The sequence below is a fragment of the Ornithorhynchus anatinus genome, chromosome 5 (assembly GCF_004115215.2).
Source record: "Ornithorhynchus anatinus isolate Pmale09 chromosome 5, mOrnAna1.pri.v4, whole genome shotgun sequence".
Lineage (NCBI taxonomy): Eukaryota > Metazoa > Chordata > Mammalia > Monotremata > Ornithorhynchidae > Ornithorhynchus > Ornithorhynchus anatinus.
In genome coordinates this window covers 88,451,691-88,462,585 of record NC_041732.1, presented here as the reverse complement: position 1 = coordinate 88,462,585, position 10,895 = coordinate 88,451,691, and the positions used below count along the sequence as shown (strand labels likewise).

Genomic DNA, 10,895 nt, shown 5'->3' with positions numbered 1-10,895 from the left:
CATCGATGGGATGAATCTTTAATCTTTCTAAATGTTATAGTTTTAACAAAGATAATGTTTGTGAAAAAAATACTTGTCACAAGCATAATAATACAAAAGGTGGAGAACTGAATTGCTCCCTTAATATCATTTTAGATTAATCTACTACTTTCATTATCTTAGAAAAAAACCATTTTGAATTAAGTGCCTCCAACCATTACTGAGATTTTCTTCTCTGAAATTGTTTGATTTAAGGTTTCAATTATGTTTTTGTTGAAAAATTTATGCAATGACCTCAAGTAGAAAATTTTAAATGTGCAATGAAATAAGGAAGTATTTAAGCATTTATTCATTAAAAGGCAAAATGAATACCTTAAAATGTAACTTAAATATAAGCATCATTCTAGGTTAATTTCTTCTTTTAATATAAGCTTGAATCATAAACAAGATGGAAGTGTAGTCTGCAAATAACCTTCCAGGGTGACTTTTATGCTAAAGTAGAGTAGAAGTGTGCTTGAAAATTTGCTTTCTGCCTCCTGCTGCTATTACAGTTATATGTGTTTCATTTTGTTGTCCTCTCCTAATTCTCAGCAATTTTTCTGTTTCTGTTCCTTCCTTTGCTTCTTTGTGGAAATCCATTTTCTATCACAAGAAACAAGAAGAGTTATTGCAAATTCAATCCTAGTACCTAACTAGAGAATCAAATGAAAGGAGAACGCGTGTCAGAATGAAATCTGCATCCCAACTCAGCAATTTGTAATCCCACCAATCGGGAAGCGACTGTACTTTCTCATCTATGAGTCTGTTGGTTTGAGATGACTAATGACTCAGGGACATATGAAATGCAGTAACAAATGATGTTCAAGAGCCATTTTATCCTTCTAACTTTTTTTTTTTTGAATTGAAATCATTCTCTTTAAATGCTATTTTATGGGGCAACAGTAAGGATGGTTCACATTCAACTTTAAATAGCACTCTAGTTCTGAAAAGAAAAAAAAAAATCACCTGCAAATGAATAATTCTAAGGGCAAAGAAAGCTTTTTCCCAGAAATGTTTACAGTGGTTTCACAGATATGGTCAAGATTGCAGGCATTTGAGCAAGAACCTCACAATCAGGGTGTTTTGATTTGCTAAGTATTTATCTGGTGAATATGAACAATCAGTCAATCATATATGTCGAGTGCTTACTGCGCACAGAGCACTGTACTAAGTGCTTGGGAAAGTACATTTAACAGAGTTGGTAGACATGTTTTCTGCCCACCAAAAGCTTACAGTCTAGGGAACTATAGTTAGAATGGATAATTACAACCCCCAAAATTCACTTTTCATGTCAGTCATGGAGTTGGAACTGGGTTATCTGAATTTTCTACTTTTGCATTATACTACCCATCTTTATATTTCACTCTAGGTTAATTTGACCTGGAGGTAATGACTTTTTTTTTTTTTGGTGAGAAGAAAAGCATTCCAGAAGAACCTTCTCCTCATCTATTTATTTCTGCCTGCTTCATTTCCAGAGCATTCACTACCTCACACCCCAAAACTCTTTGCTTTTCAATTTCCATTCCTCTTACTTTTCATACACTTAGTGGAGATCCTCGAGGGAAAGGAAATACACCAAATGAGAATAAGATACATTTTTTCTCTATGTAGAAATAATAATAATAATAATGGTATTTGTTAAGTGCTTACTATGTGCCAGGCACTGTACTAAGCACTGGGTTGGATACAAGCAAATTGGGCTGGACCCAATATCCGTCCCTCATGGGGCTCACAGTCTTAATCCCTATTTTACAGATGAGGTAACTGAGGCACAGAGAAGTGAAGTGACTTGCCCAAGGCCATCGGCAGACAAATGGTGGAGCCAGAATTAGAACCCATGACCTTCTGAATCCCAGGCTCATGCTCTTCCCACACATCATGCTGTTTCCCAGTTATGGTATTTGTTAAGCTCTTATGATGTGCCAGGCACTGTATTAAGTACTGGGATTGGATACAAGCCATTTAGGTTGGAAACAGTCCCTGTCCCATGTGAGGCTCCCACTCTCAACCCTCATTTTCCATAAAAGGTAACTGAGGCACAGAGAAGTTAAGTGATGTGCCCAATTTCACACACCAGACAAGTGGCAGAGCTGGGATTAGAACCCTTGACCTTCTGACTCCCAGGCCTGCACTGTATCCACTAGGCCATGATGAAATGATGGACATAGAAATATTGGGATTGGTCTACATCCCTATGAAATAAAATGATCAATAATGAAGATGTGTAAGAATTAGCTCATATGATTTTGAGCGATATTGTGGTATTAGGAAAAGCAACATTCAATAAAACTTCATTCCCTTGGCATCTGAAAATCTAAGAGCTATCTAAGAGCTCTTTCAGAGGTCAGGTGAGTAGGAGGACTGACCTGTGGAGAGAGGAACCACTTTTCCAGATCTCACCTCTAGTAACTCTTTCTGTTGGCCTTTTGTCTCTTCAGCTCTATTCTGTTTGGGAAGTTTGAAGAAGGAGATTCCTAGGAAGAGGAAGGGATCTGGCTGAAGGTGGTGAGTAAAAATAGGTGAAAACAAGTTTTCTTTACCCAGGATTTATAGGATTTTTTTTAAATCTGGAAATGGAATTCATTTAAAAATTGTGGCAATGTATGTATTTTTCTAACTATAACTTGTCAAAGCATTCTGTTACTATGGTGATTGTTGCTATAGAAATGCAGTGAACCCCATTTACAGTGAATACACATTCAGTAAAAAACAACATTCATTGAAAGAGGTAAGGGCCCATAGGAACAGAGAAGCAGGTTGCTTAAATTTTGCTTCTCTACTGTTTTTTGTTCCTTTAATTGAGCCCTTGATCTTCTTTTATCCCCATCTTCTCAATCTTGACCCTCTGGTGTGTCCATTGGGTTCATGTTGCTTTTCTTTCTTAATTTTTTATTTTATTTATTTATCTATTTATTTTTTAGTTTGAAGGTATCTAGCCCAAACCAAGTTGATAGGCCTATTCCCTAGAAGCTTCAACGTATATGGGTATAAGGATTTATTTTTTACATTTCACCTAGAAAGCTGCAAGAGTAAGTGAATGTATTATGGTATTCATAAAATACGTGTCATGGTGCTAGATGAAAATAGAAAACCCCGGAGTGTGGATTGGCTTCAAATCAGGAAGTTTTTCTAAACCGTATTTCCATATGCTATTTTCCTTACAATATAAATCAAGTAGGATAGATAGACCAGCTGCTAATTCACCTGTAAGGAGTGGGTAATTCAATCAGGGAAGCAGCGTGGCCTGAGGAAGGAGTACGAGCCTGGGAGTTGGAGAATGTGGCTTTTCATCCCAGCTCCTCCACTTCTCTGCTCTGAGACTGCTAAATCACAACTTCTCTGTGCCTCAGTTGTTTAATCTGGAAAATGGAATTTAAGACTTTGAACCCTTTATGGGACAAGGACTGTGCCCCACCTGATTATTTTGTAATCATCCCTGCGCATAGTACAGTTCCTGGAACATAGTAAGGGCTTAACAAATCCCATTAAAAAAAAAATCAGTCTTTAAAATCACCCCAAATACCCTATACCATTTCTTTCCTATTTAGACATTCTTCTTCTTGCCTAGCCACACTTCTCTACTTTTTCAGAATCTTCCCTGCCTCAACCTTCAAATCAGCACATGAAGAAATGAATTGGAGCAAGAGAATCTTCAGAAGAATATTGAAAAGGAAATTGTAACCAGGTTAGAAACAGAAAGGAGTTTGATACTCAGCAAATATTAACCAAGTCCAGGCTTTTTAGTCAGTTGAGATTTTCAGAAAACTGTAATGATAGTGGCAGACAGATTGTGCCCATGTGGGCAGGGAATGTGTCTGTTTATTGTTATATTTTACTCTCCCAAGTGCTTTGTACAGTGCTCTGCACACTGTGAACACTTGATAAATACAATTTAATGAATGAAGACATATCTTTGTCAGAAGATCGCGATAGGGTAGATAAAAGATAATTTAAGTCAGGCAGCATCCCTTTCCCACATGAGGCTCACAATCTAAAGGTTAGGGATAACAGATATTTTATCCTGATTTTACAGATGAAGTAACAGATGCACAAAGAAGTTAAGTAACATGCCCCAGGTCACAGAGCAGAAGCATGTGATTTCAGAAGGGCCAAAATGTTTCTATTTTTAATGATGTGTTGATGGCATTACATCTTTCAAATTAGCAGCATTTTCTTTTTATATTAATAAGAAAATAATGAATTTCCATCAATCCTTTTTTAGTGTGGTATTTCAGAAAAAAATGTTTCAGAATCAAGACCTTTAATCAAGCTTAATCTTGATATATAGAACTTGTTTTAGACCAGATTATCTTTATGTTCCCCCATCACATTCCCTACATACATAGGGCCCTGTATACAAGACCACCCTTCATGTTTTATTAGTCTTGAACAGCATGGCCTAGTAGAGAAACAGTGTGGTTTAGAGGATAGACCAAGGGCTTGGGAGTCAGAAGGACCTGTGTTGTAATCCTGGCTCACTCACTTGTTTGTTGTTTGACCTTGAGTAAGTCCTTTAATTTCTTTGGGCCTCAGTTACCTCACATGTAAAACAGAGACTAAGACTGTGAGCCCCATGCAGGTCAGGGACTGTATCTAACCTGATTTGGTTGTAACCACCCCAAGGCTTTGTACATGCTTAGTAAGTGCTTAACAAATACCACAATCATTATTATTATTATTATCTTTCAAACTACAGTATGCTCCTCCCATTTGCACGCTCCCTTTATTTCTCACATTACTCAAGAAGCCTTTGGGAGTGAAATAGGAATTGGTTGTCCTCTAATATGCCATCCATAGGGTTAGTTGTGGCTTCTTCTCCCCTGCCACGCAAACCTAAACGAAGTGGTTGTGAATGAAGTTTATTTCTCTTCACTCAGTCAGTATATCAGTGGGATTTATTAAGTGCTTACTGCCTCAAGAGCACGTACACTTGGTTTCATGCTCTTTATTCAACCCACTCTCAGTCCCACAGCACATATGTATAGATCTGTAATTTCTTTTAATGTGTTTTTTCCCCCCTAGACTTTAAGCTCCTTGTAGACAGTGAACATGTCTACCAGCTGTTATATTGAACTCTTCCAAAAGGCTAGTATTGAACATAGTAAGTGATCAATAAATATGACTGATTAATTAAGACTAAATTCTTGGGAGAGTACAGTACGATAGAGAAAATAGACATGATGTTGACTACAAGAAGTTTATAGATTACAGAGGAGTTTACATCCTCCTTTGTCCTATCAAATAACAAATTAGTAGTGTTTTTCTGTCCCTTATTCTTGGCAGAGCATTGTACTAAGGAAAGTATGATAAATTTAGTGGCCACAATTCCAGCCCTCAAGGGGCTTATAATCTAATGGGGATAATAGACAAGAAATTATAGGAATGGGGAAGCAATAGAGTATAAGGATATTTACATCAGTACTGTGAGAGGCAAAAGTGAGTATCCAAATGTTAAGGGATGCAGAAGTGGAGAAGTAGCACTAGAAAGTGGGAGATGAAGGTGGGGAGATGAGATAATAATCAGGGAAGACTTCCTGGAGGAGTTATGATTTCACAAGCATTCTGAAGATGGGAAGAGCAGTGATCTGCCAGATGTGAAGGGAGAGGCAAGTCCAGGTAGAAAGGAGGGAAAGAGGAAGAGGTCGACAGTGACAGAGTCAAGACCAGGATGCAGTGTGTAGGTTGGGTTGAGACAAATCCAAAGGAGGAAGTTGGAGAAGAGGAAGTGGAAATGTGGATATAAAAATAGCTCTCTTTATTCTCCCTGCTCCAAAATGGCCATACATCAAGGAGGTGATTGTCTACATGATCATGTTTTTGTTTGTGTTTTTTTTTTTCCCTGGGTACAAAGTGTGGCTTCTCTTATGCCTCAGGTTGTTGTCATGAAATAACATTCATTCATATTGATTGGAGATGGATTTTCAATAAACACACTTAAAAATAATGTCATTATTCTATAGGCCCAAGAAAAATACTTAATAATGTTGGTATTTGTTAAGCTCTTACTATGTACAGAGCACTGTTCTAAATGCTGGGGTAGATACAGGGTAATCAGGTTGTCCCACATGGGGCTCACAGTCTTAATCCCCATTTTACAGATGAGGTAACTGAGGCACAGGGAAGTTATGTAACTTGCCCACAGACACACAGCTGACAAGTGGCAGAGCTGGGATTCGAACCTGGGACCTCTGACTCCCAAGCCGGTGCTCTTTCCCCTGAGCCAGGCTACTTCTGCTTCTTCCCCTCTTCAAGACATCAGCAGCACTTGAATGACAAAGAGACCATTTCACAGCTTTCTGAAAAACTCAACAGAAAAGGAAAGACCATTTTTTAGTCATTGTCCTTGCTGACATAAAATCAAGGGCCCAATAAATATTGGTAGAATTTTACCATAGAAAAGTAAGATTAATTTGTCCCAAGTCAACTTCAGCTATCTAGATTTTATCCAGGTTCCTCTAGGGAAAAAAGTCAGGAAATATGATATCAAAATCTGGAATCCCATACTAACAAGCTAATATGAGATACTCTCTCCCTCTAGACTGTAAACTTGTTGTGGGCAGGGGATATGTCTGTTTTATTATTTTCCTGTGTTTTTCCAAGTTCTTAGAGCAGTGCCCTGCACAGGGTAAGCATTCAGTAAATATGATTGAGTGATTGACAGAAATTGATTTTGGGAATCTTATCCTTTGGAAAATTGTTGGACAAGGCTCCTGGAACTCAGAAACCAGTTTCATTTTACCTAATAGTTTCAGAATGAATCTCCAATATTTTCCAAGAGGTTTTTGAAGTATTTTTATGGAAATGGATTAATCCCGGGGCCTAAGCTATAAATTAGATTTTCTAAAGGGCTCATTCACATATTCAACCCATATGGGGGATAATTTGGCCCACTAGGTTAGAGTTTAAAGGTTGAAAAGGTGTTGCCCTTGGTTAACAGTGCTCTGAGGAGTTCAAAAGAATGAATATTCCTTCCTGAGCAGATTACCTACTTTCTCGGAATGGGCTCAGTGGACATCATGATTTCATAACTAAGCACCAAATTTTCCACTGCTCCTGGAACAACACTAGTGAATCAGAACCATGGTCTCATGTTCATTCATTCATTCATTCATATTGATTGAGTACTTACTGTGTGCAGAACACTGTACTAAGTGCTTGGGAAGTACAATTCAGCCACAAATTAAGACAATCCCTGCCCCCAACAGGCTCACAGTCTAGTGCTGTACTTAAATCAAGAAGTCCAGCAGGCCTTAGGAAGCCTGGTAGGAGAGTGTGGTGTTAATCTAGCATAAAGGTTCAGTTTGACCATGACTGAGAGCATGCCAATCACCCTACCTATAAACATCCTAAGCAAGATCCCTACCAACCAAACCCTTTCATGCAGTCAGTTCACTAGCATTAAAACCAAACTCAATGCGTCACACTTTCCCTGGACAATATGTGAGAGGAGAATGGATGACTGCAGGATATTCAAGCAGAGTTTAGATTCCTTTTACTTGCTGTGGCAGGCAAGCTGAACATAATTAATCCTGGAAACTGCCATCTGTCACCCACATAGGCCATTTTATTTATTTGCTTTTCTTTCCTCAACTTGACCCCTTCAACCCCAATTCCCTCTCACCCTGGCCTCTTTAAATCATTTAAATCTCCACCTCCAAAACTCCAGTGTTCCTCTGACCCTGTAGCTTGCTCCACTGTAGCAGCCTGGGTTCCTTCTGTGATGTTTGGGTTCCATACAGCCCAGCCATCTGCAGCTCTCAAAACCACAGATCTGCAAGGTTGAAACTAAGTAGGGGATCAAACAGTTATATTTCTTAAGTGCTTATTGTGTGCAGTGTACTGTACTAAGCACTTGTCTTATGCCATCAAGTTATTTCCGACCCATAGCGACATCATAGATACATTTCTCCCAGAACACCCCACTCTCCATCTGCATTCGCTCTGGTAGTGTATCCATAGAGTTTTTGTGGTAAAAATGCCTCCTTCCGTGCAGTAAACTTGAGTCTCCACCCTCGACTCTCTCCCATGCCGCTGCTGCCCAGCACAGGGAAGTTTTAACTCAGAGCCAGTTGGCTTCCACTCGCTAGTCACTGCCCAAGCTAGGAATGGAATGGGTATGGCTCTGTTTGACTCTCCCTCCCATAGCTGAGACTGGTAGAGTACTGGAAACTCCAGGTGCGACCCTGAGAGGGGACTTAGCACCTGGAGCAATATAACAGAGTTGGTAGACATGCTCTCTGCCCACGGTGGGGATAATAATTATTATTATAATTATGGTATTTGTTAAGAGCTTACTCTGTGCTAGTCACTATACTAAGCTCTGGATCAAATTGATGCTTCCCTTCCCTGAACTCCCTTCCACACCTGGCTTTGTCTCAAACAGTAAGGGTTGATTGCATTGGGACAATTAAAAAACATTAAAAAGTGTGTTGATCAGATCCAGGCTTACGGGTTATGCAGCAGGGTGCATCTCTCTCAGGGTCATACCTGGAGAATGTCCAGTACTCTTACCAGTCTCGACTATAGGAGAGAGAGTCAAGCAGAGGCCTGTCCATTTCATTCCTAGCTTGGGCAGTGGCTAGTCAGTGGAAAGCAATCTTCTACAAGTCAAAACTCAGCCATGCCGGGCAGCAGCAGCAAGGTAGAGAGTTGAGGGTGGAGACTCAAGTTTGCATGGTAAATGACAGACATTCCTCTGATGCTGACTCATCAGTGATGCAGAATGGGGAAACCATAAACGGGGCAGAAGGAACGTTAGAAAAATCCAGTGAAGCAAAACCTCATGTGTCGTAGACAAACATGATTGGGAGACAGTAGCAGTAGATAAGTAAACCTGTCAACCATGGTAGAAATAGCATGACTCCTTTAATTAAAAAAAGATGAAGAAATTTGTAGCAGACAAGAGTCAGTTGAAAACTCCACCAGACCCTGAAAGTCAAAAAGACAATAACAAAGCAACAGACAATCTGTACATGCATAATAAACAATTATTGGTCATTCATCAATCCTTTCAGCACATCTAAGATATGTGGTTAAAATTTTCCCATGATTAATGGTATCTCTGAACCTGAAAGATACCTCTAGATTTCACTACAGTCTCAGAAGGGTAGCTGAATTTTGCTGATCTTTTCTAGATGAAGAAAACCAATACACTAGCAGATCTCCAAGGTCACAGGCAAGCCAGCTAGTGTTAGAACTTCTAGGTTTATTGTTTGTTTATTTCAATTACCCAATTTGCTTCTTTAATAGCACTTATCTCTTTCAGAAGGGTGGAATGGATAGTAAATATGCTCTTGCAAAGTGCTTTGATCTCCCCAGGAGCAAGTCATTCTATGGGTTCAAAATAAATGCTGCAATAATCGCTAAAATATTAATAAAAAATAAGCAGAACCCAGAAATCATTTGCCTCTGGAATGACTGGTTCTCATTAAAATTGTGTTTTTCTGTGTTTTTGCCACGTTTAAATGGACTTGTATTTTGAATTTGCTGTATTCTACAAAGTGGTAACCAAAAATTTTCTTTCTTTCATTTCTTTCCCTGAGCCACAGGATAAACACAATATTGAGAGTCCTGATCATCAGCCTAGGCTGACATGAAAAATGAACAAATTGGAAAGAGCATCTATATCGGATGCATTCCTTGTCACTGAATCTGGAAGGAAAGCTGACAGCCAAATTGCTTACTTTACAGATCACTGATAGAGCTCTGGGGAGACAGATGACATGTAAAATAGTCAACCTCAGAGGCAATTTCAAAATCAGGAGCTCCAGAGTATTTAGCACCTGATCTGGAAGATATTTAGCAAAGTAGAAATGGAGGTCACTTGGCTTCCCATAGTTGTTAAGTGGTTCACTAATTTCACATTTCTGCAGACCTATAATTCAAGAAATGCATTTATTATGGTGCAATATTTGTGGAATTTTTTAAACAATAGTCTAAAATGGAAAATTGAAAGTTCTTTGAAAGTAGCAACACTGTGTTGTCATACCTGTATGGATCCTTTATGGGTCATAACTTATGAAGTGTATTGAGTTGTCTCTCACTGGTGGACTGATCCTTGAAAGGCCAATTTGGGGAGCAGGAGTTTCCTACCTAAGTACCCAGAGGAAAGGTGGGTGATTGTGGGATCTCAAAAGGAAGGTCACCCTATCACCTGCTCTTAATCTTTCTCTCCAGCCCATTCCATGATTAAACATTTGATTTATTTATTCATTCAGTCATATTTATTGAGCACTTACTGGATGCAGAGCACTGTACTAAGTGCTTCGAGAGTACAGTTCGGCAACAGGTAGAGTCAATCTCTACCCAACAATGGGCTCCACAGTCCAGAAGGGGGATTCATGCCTGACCATCTCCAGCCTAATTCACTGAGGATTATTTTATCAAGGGCAATGAATTTATAGACTCACCCCAACTCCCTAATCATTGCAACCCCATTTTGTTTAGCATCTGCAGATGGCCCAGAGCTTACCCATTTGAAGTTTGGAACCACTTAGTAATAATAATAATAACTGTGGTATTTGTTAAGTGCTTACTATGTGCCAGACGCTGTACTAAACTCTGCGGTGGATACGAGCAAATTGGGTTGGACACAGTCCCTGTCCCATGTGTTGCTCACAGTCTCAATCCGCTTTTTTTACTGATGAGGCAGCTGAGGCCCAGAGAAGTAAAGTCACTTGCCCAAGGTCATACAGCAGACCAGTGGCAGAGACAGGATTAGAACTCATGACCTTCTGATCCCCAGGCCCCTGCTCTATCCACTAGGCCATGTTTGGATTATGCTCAACCATCTGGGGTCAGAGTTGTAACTGTTCTTGGAAGATAGAGTTTCGACTATGGGATTGGCCATTCCTCAGACTCCTCTTAGACTGTGAGTG

General features: G+C 39.4%; 1 long non-coding RNA gene across 1 annotated transcript; it reads right to left on the bottom strand.

Moving 5' to 3' along the window:
* Window positions 1–380: 380 nt before the first annotated feature.
* LOC114812058 lies at window positions 381–2,517 on the bottom strand. Its single transcript, XR_003759725.1, has 2 exons — window positions 2,385–2,517; window positions 381–621 (listed from the first exon to the last, which is right to left on the bottom strand). It is a non-coding gene; the product is annotated as an uncharacterized LOC114812058 (long non-coding RNA).
* Window positions 2,518–10,895: the final 8,378 nt, after the last annotated feature.